Source organism: Manacus candei, unplaced genomic scaffold (genome assembly GCF_025592945.1).
Source record: "Manacus candei isolate 608988 ecotype Guabito, Panama unplaced genomic scaffold, ASM2559294v1 h1tg000034l, whole genome shotgun sequence".
Classification (NCBI taxonomy): Eukaryota; Metazoa; Chordata; class Aves; order Passeriformes; family Pipridae; genus Manacus; species Manacus candei.
Genome location: NW_026138082.1, coordinates 9,295,393 through 9,308,217, shown reverse-complemented (window position 1 = coordinate 9,308,217; position 12,825 = coordinate 9,295,393). Strand labels below are relative to the sequence as shown.

The 12,825-nt window shown below is 38.3% G+C and overlaps 1 long non-coding RNA gene across 1 annotated transcript; it reads left to right on the top strand.

Moving 5' to 3' along the window:
* The first annotated feature begins 1,193 nt into the window (after nucleotides 1-1,193).
* On the top strand, nucleotides 1,194-12,068 carry LOC127473095 (uncharacterized). The gene is made up of 3 exons (XR_007905275.1): nucleotides 1,194-1,712; nucleotides 2,143-2,270; nucleotides 11,242-12,068. It is a non-coding gene; the product is annotated as an uncharacterized LOC127473095 (long non-coding RNA).
* Nucleotides 12,069-12,825: the final 757 nt, after the last annotated feature.

Genomic DNA, 12,825 nt, shown 5'->3' with positions numbered 1-12,825 from the left:
TTCCTTTATCTGATCTGTGGCAGCTAGCAGAGTTGATAACTGGTGTTCTATACAGAAAGTAACCTTTTCTGGAAAAAATTAGGAGTGGTGTTTTCTGTTATTTTAGATGAAGAAGCAAAGAACACTTTTCTGAAGAAGCAAAGAACACTTTTCTGACAGTGATTGTGTGTGAAGTCAACAGTATGCTAGAAATGTTAATAAAGAAAAATGTACAAGTGTACTCTATTGGTATCAGTTCATCCTGATATCACTCAGTTACCTTTAGGGCTTTAATGTATGGCAATGGAGTTGAAAATACAATTTTATTTTTTTTGTATTTTTAAACTATTATTTGAAGCATTACCTGAAATTTTCTAATGAAAATTAGATTCTTAAGGAACTGCCTTCAGTTTTTACAATGCTGAGATTTAACTCCTCTTCAGCCTTGGAGGTTAGTATATAGGACTCATTTGGACTTTCAAAGACCTTTGACATAGTGTCTTATAAAGTTGTAAAAAAGCTACTCACTGAAGTGCCATTGTGGATCACAAATTAAAGACAAATGAAGATGAAAAGATTAATTTTCAACATGACAAATTGTGATCAACTCTTTGTCCTGGATGTCTCTGAGGACAAATCAGAAGTGGCCAAAAATAGAACGTGGTTTCATGAAAAGAGTAGTACAGAGAATACAAGTGATGCATTATCTTTCATTGCTGGTCATACTGTGTTTGGCTCTGGTGGCTCTGGTAGCCTCATTTTTATAAGTAGGAATTTTAGAAGGTAAGGAGGTGATAAAAGGTAGGAGATAAGCTTTATGAGAGAAGACTGCTTTTTATTCTTGTGGCTTAGACCTCTAAAATAAGTGAGAGATATTAGCTTTTTTACTTTAGAAAGGAAACAAACAATACGGTAGAAAAACTGTTCTAGAAGCATACCCAGTAATTGATGTTACAGGGAGCATAAATTTGTAGCTTAAATGAAAATCCAGTGTAAGTCATCACTCAATGAAACGGACAAAATCCTTGTCTTCATAAATATGTCTCTGATAACAGTGTTGTGAAGCTTTACTCTTTTATTTTCTCTGCAAGGAAGGGTCTCTTTCCAAATCTGATATTGCTGAAATATATTTCAAGGCAGGGTGAACTTTGAGACCTTGTTTTCAGAAGAGTCGTGTAATCTGCTTTTAGCTGTAGGTTTTGTCCATCTGAGTGTCCATACAGGGTATTTTGTGTCTCTGAAGCAACTGGTATTGGCCACAGCTGGAGGTGAGATCAATGTTCTCAGACTCAGCTGTGCTGTTTTTGAGCTCAACAGGGCTGTGGATTAGGAAGCTTGTGGTGCCTCACGAGTCAATAGTCAGCAAGGTGTCAATTGTGCCTGGCTTGGCATCGTCTCAGCTTCTCACAGGACCAACTGCAGTGATTGGTTGTACATGTACTGAACAGCCAGCAATTGCAAAATGTATGCCGAGTCCTGGTGGACATGGACAGCAGGGCTGACCTGGTCTTACAGGAGGATCAAAATGTGGGGAGTTGGGCAGAGAACTGAAGAAAAAGATTCATGATGAGGAGGGAAGGTCAGAGAAAAAAGGGTGGACAGAATTAAATCCAGAGGGATAAGTTTTAGAGAAAGGAGAAAGAGAGCCACAGAACAGCTAGAATTAGCAGTCCTAAGGAAAGCAGCATAGGAAGGCGGGAGGACAGACAAGCAGAGCATCAGGCACTTCCATGGTAAGCAATTCACTTTCAGTAAATCCACTGTTTGCTTAAACACTCTCTAATTTCCTAGGACTTGCTGGCTGAGTGCTTTGAACATATTTGTATAAGGTGTGGAGCTGAAACATGACCTAAGTTGTTCAGATATACTTTAAAAATGTTTAAAGCACTCACTCAGTTTGGTCCTAATAGACTCACCAATAATTTGTGGCTCATGCTTAGCTCAGTAACAATCAGTAGTTCAAGGTCTAAATTTAAGATGAATTGTTCCTGAAACTAGTTCCTGAACTGTTGTACTGTATTTTGTCTGTTACACAAGAAGCCCCAAGTTCCACCTTTTCTGAACAGAGCCCTCAATGTCACAAGCCTGTTTTCAAAATTACGTAGAAATGTCCTTTCTGCTTACCTGCATGGTGTGGCTTTCAGATACCTGTTTATCTTCTAGGTGTGAGTGAATCAAGTGAATAGCTGAATTGGTACGTGCTGGCTCTGAGAAGTACGTCTCACACAACTTATGGTGCTCAAAATCATCAGATTGCTGCATCACAATCTCCTTCTGAGCCGGCAAAGAAGGTAAAGAGTAGCAGTGTTTAATACATACGGAGGTCACAGAAGACAATTAGATTGTAATGTAGACTTGTACTGACAACTCAGTCATAACTCTGAAGGAGGGCTTCTTCCTGTTTAATCTGGTGCCTACGAGCACTTACAATGTATTTCTGATGTCGGTTGCTAGATATATCTGCAGAGGAAGACCTGTAGTTAAGGAGAGGGACAGACTTCCCGAAGAGCTGATGTGATGACTGGTGAATAGCTGCTCAATGTCTTCTTTTCATTTCTTCAGCACAATGTTGAATCTTCCTTTACTAGACTGTAGAACAAGAACCTTCCAGGCCATCATTGCAAATTAAAAGTTTACTTGTGTAAAAATACAGGAGATTATTAGAATTGACAGAGACCATGGAAATATTTTTACATTCGCATTAAACTTTGTATAATCCCCAATTCTCTGAGCAAGGGCTTCATCTCTTTGGTTTGACTTTTTTTAGTAGGGAAAAAAAAACTGAAGGAAAAAAATTTTACTGGTATAAAGCCCATAAAAATGCAGGCAGGTGTATTGACTCCTGCAGTTGGAATGGAGTGATAGCACAAGCTGGTATACCCATGTGTGGAGAAACAGGGAGGGATATAAAAACTGGCTGCCTCATTAAGCACAGCAAGACCCTTGTGGTGTCTACAGCTCACAAGCACTTAGTTCACTGTCATAGCAGTACCAGGTCGATTTTATAGCTAGCATGGATTATTTGTGTTATAGAATCATAGCTCTGATTTTAGAGTTAGGCCTCTAGTTTACCAAGACAACTTCTAAGTCATGCAATTGCTTTTGGAAATTATTCTGTTTGCATTGATGCCGTCCTTCTGTATGATCAGCCTCATTTCAGAGTATTGGTTTTTGTGGCTTGATGACCTGCATCCACTCTATTCAAATGTTTTCCTCATAAATTCTATGCTGTTTGTTGATACTTTTCTTTTTGTGTGCTAAAATATGCCCTTTTCATTGTTTTCCTCACAGAAATAAAGAATAACTTTGTATTATTTTACGTTATAATAAAGGATGTGAAGAATTTTGAGAGTCTTCTGCGTTTCTGCATAGTGAAAATGTCTTGAGAACATTTCGTCAACAGATTGACAAAGCACAGTCTGTTGCTGGTTGTGTGTCCCCATGGATGGGTGTTGGCATCACCAGAAGTTTACTTGTGAGAAACTTCATTTGTTTTCACCTGAGTGAGTTTTCATTTATGAATTTGTACATGAGGAATGTTTTCTGTTGACTGTTGCCTGACATGCTCTGCATTGTTATTTCTCCCAGGGTATAAATGATGTGAGATGCAAGCCACCAACCACAATAAGTAACAGTAAATAGTTTTCTGGCTGACCAGTAGGTTGGAATTTGTCAGAGAACTCACAGATAGATCTACAATAATCACAACCACTTGCAAATGGTTTGTGAACAAAACCAGGACTTCTTCATCAGATATCGTGTTCATGATGTATAAATCAATCCACTCTAGTATTCTGAGGCAACTTATACAGGCTGTTAAACCATATAAGAAGTTCTCACTGGTTTGAATTACTTTTTGCTTGCTCAAATCTCTATGACAGATGACTGTCTGCGTAGCTGTAGCTATACTCAATAGTTGACAACAACAACATAATAGAGGGAGAAGCTTAAATAGAAATAATAGGCTAAATCTGAGCAAAAGTAAACCAACAATAAATGTCTGCAAGTAATTCCCAACAATAATTTCTGAAGGTTACAGATTGCTCCAAGTGAAGTACCTTGCATAGCTTGAATTAAACAGGACAAGTAGTTAATGATAAGCAAAACTGTAATAGCAGAAAAATAGACAAGATAGCCCATTCTCATCTTTAGTTGAGGCAGTCGTAAGTATATATTGCTGGTGTAAACATCATATGCATTTTCTGATTTTGAATTACCTTTTATGTCTAGGCATTGTTTTCTTCTTTAAGTAACTTAATTAAAATAAAAGGTTACATATATTATATAATGCAAGGAGGCAAAACAAAGTATCTATATGCTAGAATTGTTCAAAGGAGTTATCTGCTATTATGCTATCAGATAGGAATAGTTTGTCAGGTTTTGATCTGGTAAAAGTAGGTGATAACTTGCACATTGTATCACTGATTGTTTGCTGTCATAGCACATTTGTGAAATGCTGTTCTTTGAGCCAATTATTTGAGTTACTATAGGAAAGAGTGAAACAACTTTAGAGAACATTAGATATTGTAATAAGAAAGAACTCTTCAGAATACTTTTATGGGTCACTACAAGAATTATCCTTGCAAAAGGCAATGTGACTCCTTTTGAAAAGAAAGTGTTTCTTCAAAGGTTAAAACTGTATTGACAGCTTCTATGATTCAATAAGATTTTTTTTCAAGATAAGGCCTACATAATTTCAGATATTGCATGATTTCCCCTGAATAAATGAATGTCAAAAAACGGAAAAGGCTCATTTTCTAAGCCTGAGTGGCAATTTTCTTATTATACTGTCATATGGATAAAGTACTTACCATTCTGAATTGTGCTGGCTCAGAAAAAAAATTGGGCCAAGATTAATGAAATCAACGAAAATAATGTTTGCTTCCCTGGACATTTTATTGACATTCCTAAATGGCCTGTCAGATCTCTTTGCTAAGATCATTAGATTTCTGATATGGTTTGATCCCTCATTTGAAGAGCCCAGACTTCAAGCCTGCCCTTCTGCTGGCTGCACCTTCTGAAGGGCATCAGGGCCTACTCTCAGTAGCACCATTTCAGAGGATGAATAGTACTGGATACATTAAAACATCTTAGAGAAGGCAGCAAACTGTATTCATAACTTCAGGAATTGTAGTAGATGTGGGTGCTCAGGCTGGGGCTCCAACCAGGGATAGGTTGAAGATGTGTGAGAGGTTAGTCTGTCTTGGCAGCTAGATGCTGAATGCAGACATGACCCCACTGTGCTGCCTAGATGTGGAGAAGAATAGGAACTGTATTCAGAAAGGATCAGTGTCTATTGGGTGACTTAAAAACAGTAAAACCAAGAGGAATTAATTGTCTAATTAAAAAGTGAATTGCCTTAATGCCTGTTGGCTCTACAGGCACTTGAGGTAGGCCAGGGTCTGCCTAGCTTCAGAAACAAGTAGCTGAGATTAAATCAGCCTAAACTGTTTGCCTGGATTTCATTGTATTTCTTCACTCTGCCATTGAAAGCTACTGTGAGCCACATGCATCTCTATACCCTGAGTCTAGTTTGAATGCACATGGACTAAACCTGAGAACATAATATCCATTGTAAATGGAGGGCAGGGGCATTGGGATGTAGGGTAGGGGGAGTGAGTATGAGTGCAGTGTCAAAGTGACTTTTGTTGGTGCTGTCAAAAATGTCAGGACAGGAGTAAGGCTAACAATATCAGAACATCAACTTGTTAGAGGTTGAAGTGCATTAGGCTACTGATGTCAAATAAGTTGACATGCAGTTGCATGTGCAACTTTTCTATGTACATGCAAATGCTTGTGGTAGTGGCTACACATACGTGCATATGGTTATTCTTTTTCAGGAACATCTAATGTCTGTATGCACATACGAGGCAAAACTATTTGTCTACAGAGGCTTGCATGATGCATCCAGGATAAGCCCGTGAAGCATATGGACAGAAAAGCAAGTGTTGGGTATGAATTCTTGCTCACATTGTCAAGAAAGCCTTTGAGGTCAAGATGGGGCTGGGCATAGGACTAAACTGTACACTGAAACTAGAGAGCATGCGTAACGGTATAATGAGAAATAATAACTCTTAAAATGAAATTTACCATTAACTTGTTATTTAACACACTTATAGCATATATTTGTAAAGGTATCTTACACTCATCTTACTGTAGCTCCCCTGTTGGAGCCATGGCATAATGTGGTATGAACCTTTTAGTGTGTTGTAGCAAAGCAGACTGTAATCCAGTGAGCTGGGCATCTTCAGATGGAAAAGTAGATGTCCTAGTGTAACAGTATGGCTGATAGAAACGGTGGCATGAGATAAAAAAGAGAATCCAGTAATTTCTAGTTTCCCATTAAACCTGAATATAATGCCAAAGCTGGTGCTTAGCAACACAGAAAGAATTCTAAGTTTTGACAGGCTTTTTTCCTCACCTTTCTTGTAAGATGCAGGAAATCATGCATCCTTTGTGTTTACACTGGCCTAAGGGCTTCAGTGATAGTGAAAGACGAAAGATACATTTCTTATTAAAAAGGCTTTTTCTTTTTTTTTAACATTTTTGCAAAACAAATATTTTTTCACATTATCTATGAAAGTTTAAAAGCATCGTTCCCTGTACTTTTATTACTTGCACTTTTTTGGAACATCTGAACTTTTTAATGTCTACTGCAATTTCCTCAGAATTTGGCTAGCCTTCCAGAAGCAGATGTAAGTTCAGTAGCTTCTTTATTATCAAAACTAAAGATTTAATTCTGAAAATGAAGTATGCAACTTAATTACTCTGATAGAAATATTTTGGGGTTTTTTTCAGTAACTCAGAGAGATAAAAAAAGTTAAAACTCTTCTAAGTGTTGCTGAAAAGAAAGGGGAAGCAGGAGGAAGGGTGGAGATTTCTACTAAGTTTCAATTTTATGTGAAGCCTGGGTGTGTGCATTAAAAAGCTGCTGCTTTAGAAAGATGAAAAAGCTCATTGTTTTCCATCTTTCTGTCGCATTATTAAGATTCTACCAGCCACAAGAAGTGTGTAGTCATACATACATGCAGGACACATGCATGACAGTTCTGTATGGGGAGTAAGAGCATTCATGGCAGATATAAATGTCTGCTTTATGACAAGTAAGTTGGAAGCTCCAGACTGCCAGGTCATAAGATATTTATTTACAGAAGGTGGCAGAACTATGGGCAAACCAAACTTTCAGCTTGTTTGAAATAGCAAGGCTATGTGTACACAAGGCTCCCCAGTGGAGTTGTGACCCTCTGTAATGTGAGGCAGAGCCTAAGTTTAGTAAATAGAGGCTTGGAGCCTCATGTTTTGTGCCAGGTCTCCCAGAGAGTGTAAATCACCATGTGATTGGTCTCCCTGCTGCTGTGATTGGCATTCCCTCCCACTTTATGCTGCTTTTCATAAAGCTTTATTGTACCAGCAACCAAAACATATGTAGAAAAGCTAGCTGTAGCACCAATGATATAACAATCAAAACCAGGATTGGCCAGTAGGACTCAACATTTAGTTAATCATGAGGTACAGCCCATGTGAATTTTGGTACTGTCAGACCTTATCACATTTGATGTGTTTTAGGAAGATAAGAGCAGTTGTACTTGATCAGAGCAGAGATCCACCCAGCCTGGTATCCTGACTCCAAAGCTGGCCCGAAGAAGAAGTTTATGACAACAGAGAAAAATTATTTTCCCTAGTATTCTCCCCATTTTCTAGAGCTCTGCAGTTCAGGATTTTCTTGAACCAGGGATTATATCTCTGTGTATATCAGCTTCATTACATCTTCAGGAATTTTTTCTAATTATTATCACTATGGTTTGTGAATTAAAAAGATAATTATCCATTATTTCTGAATATTTGAGGTATGTTTCATTTCCCTCAAAGCAAAATTTAAAGTTTAGAGCCTCACAATTTGTAAGTTTTGGCTGAAATTGTTAAACCAGTTTAACCTAAATAAGATAGGCAAATAATTTAGCTAGACTGCACTGCTGGGTTTTGTTGTTGATGCTTGTTTTTTAATTTTTTTTTTTAATTGAGACCAGAAATACCTTGTGGAAAGCTTTTTCTTCTGTGCACAAAAAACAAGAAAAAGTATCAGTGTGTTGATTTATCCAAGTTCCCATGGTACCTCCGCAGCAGTCTACAGTGTCACTGCTGTTTCTTCGTGGTGACTAGAGACAGTAGTACTTATTGGAAAGGGAAAATGATAGAGAAAGAAATGTGTGGTTTAAAAAGGAACAAGGCAATGGTTAGAGTGGAAAATCTTGTCTTTCATCAAGTGCATAGGACTGGTCCTTGTTTCTATCTAACTTCTCTGAAGAGTGAGAGCTTTCCAATATAGTTCAAAATGAATGAAGTGGTTTGGTGGAGCAAATGCACACAAAACTAAGCTGCTGGCCAAGAAAAACAGTGAGAAAATGTGAAAAAATAAAAATAATGGAAGCTCTGCAGAGTAGCTTTTTTTTTGTCACATGATAATTACCTTTTAAGAATTCCCCATTCTTAGTGGGAGAAATAGGGAAGGATGAGGACAGACTCAGGCACAGCTGCTGCTTTTCCTGAAGGTAGCCTGGTGCTGCTCCTGCTGATAGCAACTTGCAGTGTCACCTTCATGGCCTTTACCTTTTCCTCTTGCTTTCCCTTTCCCTTCAGACAGCGATCCCCCACCCTTCCAAAGGGCTTGGGCATGTCACCTGAATTTGTAACCCTTTCCTGAGCCAAGAATGCAACAATGTCTTGGAGGGTGGAAAGAGGTGGTGCTTCCCAAAGCAGTGGTTAAACTGGCAGGTGGGGAGTTTACAGATCTGTCTTAATCTCTTTGCAGATGCCATGCTCTGCTTCCTGCCCCATCCCTCCCTAGGCATCACTTTTGTCACTGTGTACTGTCATCAGTACTGAAAATGTTTTATTTGATGCAATCCTTGACTAATGAAAAGTTATGGAAGAAAATTTAAATGCATAAGAATTTTTTTAAGTGTTGAAGTCTTAATATGGTGAATGTCACTGGAGAGTTTCAGATAAGGATTTGATGTTCAATCAAAAATCCCTTAATAATCTGGATTACTCAATACTGGATAATTTCTCAGGTTCCTTTTCTGGATTCAAGGCCCAGGCATGTCTTAACTTCATATTAGATGAGATGTTTGTCTAGAAAGTTTCCTCTCCACATTCCTCTCTTTTCTTATCTTCTTTCCCTTCTTGCGTCCTCTCACTTGTTGTTTTCAGACACAAAACTCAGATTGTGTGATGGGAGCTCTTACTCTCTCCAGGTAGTTGTCAGTTGTAGAGACCAGGGAAACAGAGCTGCTGGATGCACTGGACATCAAAAGAAGTGTCTGGGTGCATTAAAAAACAACTTCCTAAAAAACCCACCAAGGTTAATGAGTTTTCCTTTTGCAATTGCAAAGTCATTTTGCTCTCCTCTTCCCTCTCCTTCCAACTCATGTCATTTTAATCAAGTTTCTGTAAAATACTATTTTAAGTTGTTATATGCTATGAGACTGATAATTCCTTACATGTAGAACGTGAGAAAGGAGAAGGGAAGTTGATTTTTGCAATTTCTGCAGGACAATATATTCACTTTGTCTTAATGCTCGACACATGAGGTCACCAAGCAGAAAGTTATCATTTGATAAGCAAAGTAGGTACAATATTACCAATATTATTTGAAAGAGGTAAGTGACTGGAAGCTAAACCACAGCCATCTCCTAACCAGACAGGAGGGCAAGCCCTGTTTTGTACTAGTCTGGGTATAAATTTTGTTACTACTCACAATTTTTGGATAGCAGAATGTCTTGCTGAGTACATTGATTAAAGCTATGTTACTACCTCAATCAGCCTCTAAATATCCTCAAACATCCTAGGAATCATACTTATACACTGCCTCTGCTTGCTGATGTGCTATTATAAAACTTTAGCTGTCATTTTGGTATTTTAATGTTAGCCACTACACAGCTCACAAATATTTAAAGAAAATCCTTAATGTCAAACCTTCCTTCCACATAATAAAGGTAATTTAATATTTCTCATTATATATTTGGTTTTTTAACTGCTTTAGCTCTCTATAAATCCTTATCCTGATTTAAAAATCACCCTATCATGCATTTGTAACAAATTTCTATTGATCTCTCTTTTGAGTAATTTCTTTCACAATGGCAAGGGTAATAATCATATTTATTTTGGCACACACAGCCTCCCTGCTGTGTAAACACACAGAGAGCTGGTTTTAGGAAGATCTTGTTTTTCCTGTGTAGAGGGGGTGAAAAATGTCAGGTCCTAACCAGTTGAAACACCATTAAGAGTGAAGTAATTGGCAGGGACAGAAGTTCTCCCTGTGGGGTGTAAGCATGCAGCTCTAACACAAAACATAGTACCTCCTTCCTCCCTCCTGAGAGCAGCAGAACCCATCAGCAGTTTGCTTCCTAAGTTTTCTTGCACCAGTTCAGAGAAATGATGTGAAAAGCCATGACCCATGATCTGACAGCACACACAGAGCCTTCAGACTCCCTAATGAGCAGATTACCTGACCGAAGGTTCCTCTTCAGAGCACCAGAATTTGGTGTGGGGCTGCCCAGCGACCCCAAGCAGCAGCCACTTTGGTCCTCTTGAATATTAATTAACAGAGTTCAGGCCACAAGTGAGAGGTTGAGGAGATTAAGTTGCTAATGTAGCAAAACCCACGAGCTTTCACTTTGCGCAGTAGGGAAATGTATCTGCTGATGGCAAGACAATCCAGGTTTTAAAAACTGGGCAAGGAGCCAAAACAGTCCTATCTTTAAATTCAATCTCTGGCATTTTCTCTGTAGTTACATGCAGCCTGTTTTGCCTTTTCTATGTTACTCACCCTCCATGGAGCATGGGGATAGTAAGTGGTCGGTATTGTAGAGATGAGAAAAGTCAAGTAACAGTAGTTTAATTCCTTCTCTATCTATCTGAAATTAATTTCTTCTGCTTCTACCTAAATGCTTTTTCATGCATACAATCTATTAAAGGAAATTTACAGTCTCTTAAAGAATAAAGGGAAACATGGTGTAAATTTTCCATGCTGTTGTAGCAGCATATTTGTTTGCACAGATATACATCAGGAAAAAAATTTTTGTTTTTTATACAGTGTTATATAGTGTAATAAGAAGCAACTTGAGTCAACCACCTATAATTTAATTAAAATCTTATCTTGCCAATTCATAATATCATATATGTTTCTATCCAAGTGGAATAATTTCTTCATAAATTTTCCTTGTGACATGTCAATTTTTATCCTGTCTTATTATTTACTAGCCTACCTGCCTGACTTCTCTCAGCTGCGTTGGACAGGACACATCTCAAGGATGAAGGACTACCACCTCCCTAAGATCTTGCTTTATGGTGAACTTGCCACTGGCTACCATGAGAGAGGAGCCCCGAAGAGAAGATACAAGGACTCCCTGAAACAACATCTCAGCCTTGGCCATATTGATCACCATAACTGGTCTACTCTGGCCTCCAATCGGGAGGTCTGGAGACACACCATCTCTAACGCTGCTGATGCCTTTGAGAACGCACGCAGGATCACTCTCAAGGAGAAAAGACAACGCAGAAAGAATCGTGTCTTGCTGATACTACCTAAGGAGTCTTTCTGCTGTGCCTTTTGCAACCGGACATGTCTATCTTGTATTGGCCTTTTTAGCCACCAGTGCGCTTGTAGGAAATGTGGGTAGAGCCCTTCCCAAATCTTCGTTCGCGAAGCCTAGCCATGAACCTGCCTGACTTCCACCTTGGTTGCCAGTCACTACTATCTGATATCTCTGTTGCATTTCTATTGCCCTTGTGAATGGCATACTGGCACTTTTTGTTTTGTTCCCCTCAGTATTGTCACCTCCCCTATGACTTTAAATAAACAGATTCTCCTGCTAAGCCTTCCAGCACCCTAACCAGCTGTTGCTTTGCTGGTTTTGTTCCTACCACACATTTAATTCTGAACAGCCTTATTTCCTTCTCTACTATGACCAAGTCAAATCCTGCTGAATGCCCAGTGCAGCAATAAGAATGGAGATATTAATTGTAAGCACTAGGGCAATAAAGTTGCTTTAAAATTTTAGATAACATTGGATTTCAAACCTCTGCAGAATGGCAACTTGATTAAAATTTGTTTGATAAGATTTTAGTTTACTTTGGTTATTTCTTTCTAAAAATTTAAGCCTTATATCATTGGAATAAATCCTTCCTTTTATTTCAGCATACTTTACAAACTGGCATCCTGAGGTGCAGAATTTCATTTAGCTTGGAAAAGTGGTGATGTTTTTGAGCTTTAGTGGAAAGGAGGAAACTCTATAGTGGAATTTCCTATATAGTATTATCAACAGGTAGGTAAAGAAAAACATTTTCGTATGTGCTGTGCATTAACTCATCCTCTTGTGAGCCTAATGGACAGGTCAGTAAGACTTAAGTCCTGGTTTCACTGAGTAGTTGTGAGTTCTTGACAAGATGTTTCAAAGCAGAGACTGCAAAACCAAATATTTTGGTACCTGGTACTTTCTGGAACTAGAATTATTTTTGGGCTTCCACAATTCCTCAACTCTTTGGCTTTCTTGCATGTGATTCCTTGACTTTCTGTGACTATTTTCTATACAGATGGGTATGTTATCAATTGTAAACTCTTTCAAGTTATTTTAAATCTACTTTTGTTTGTAATCATCTTTGATGAGTTTCCCTATATGTTTTTTTACTTTGTATATACTAGATAGTAAATTATAGGTGAAAGATGACATAAATTATGGGACAGTATTTCTATCCAAGCCAAAAATTATCTGCAGCTGCCCATAGTAATTGGAAGAATTTACCGTATAAGATAAGAAAAGTCCGAGATGGGTGAATGACTGAGGA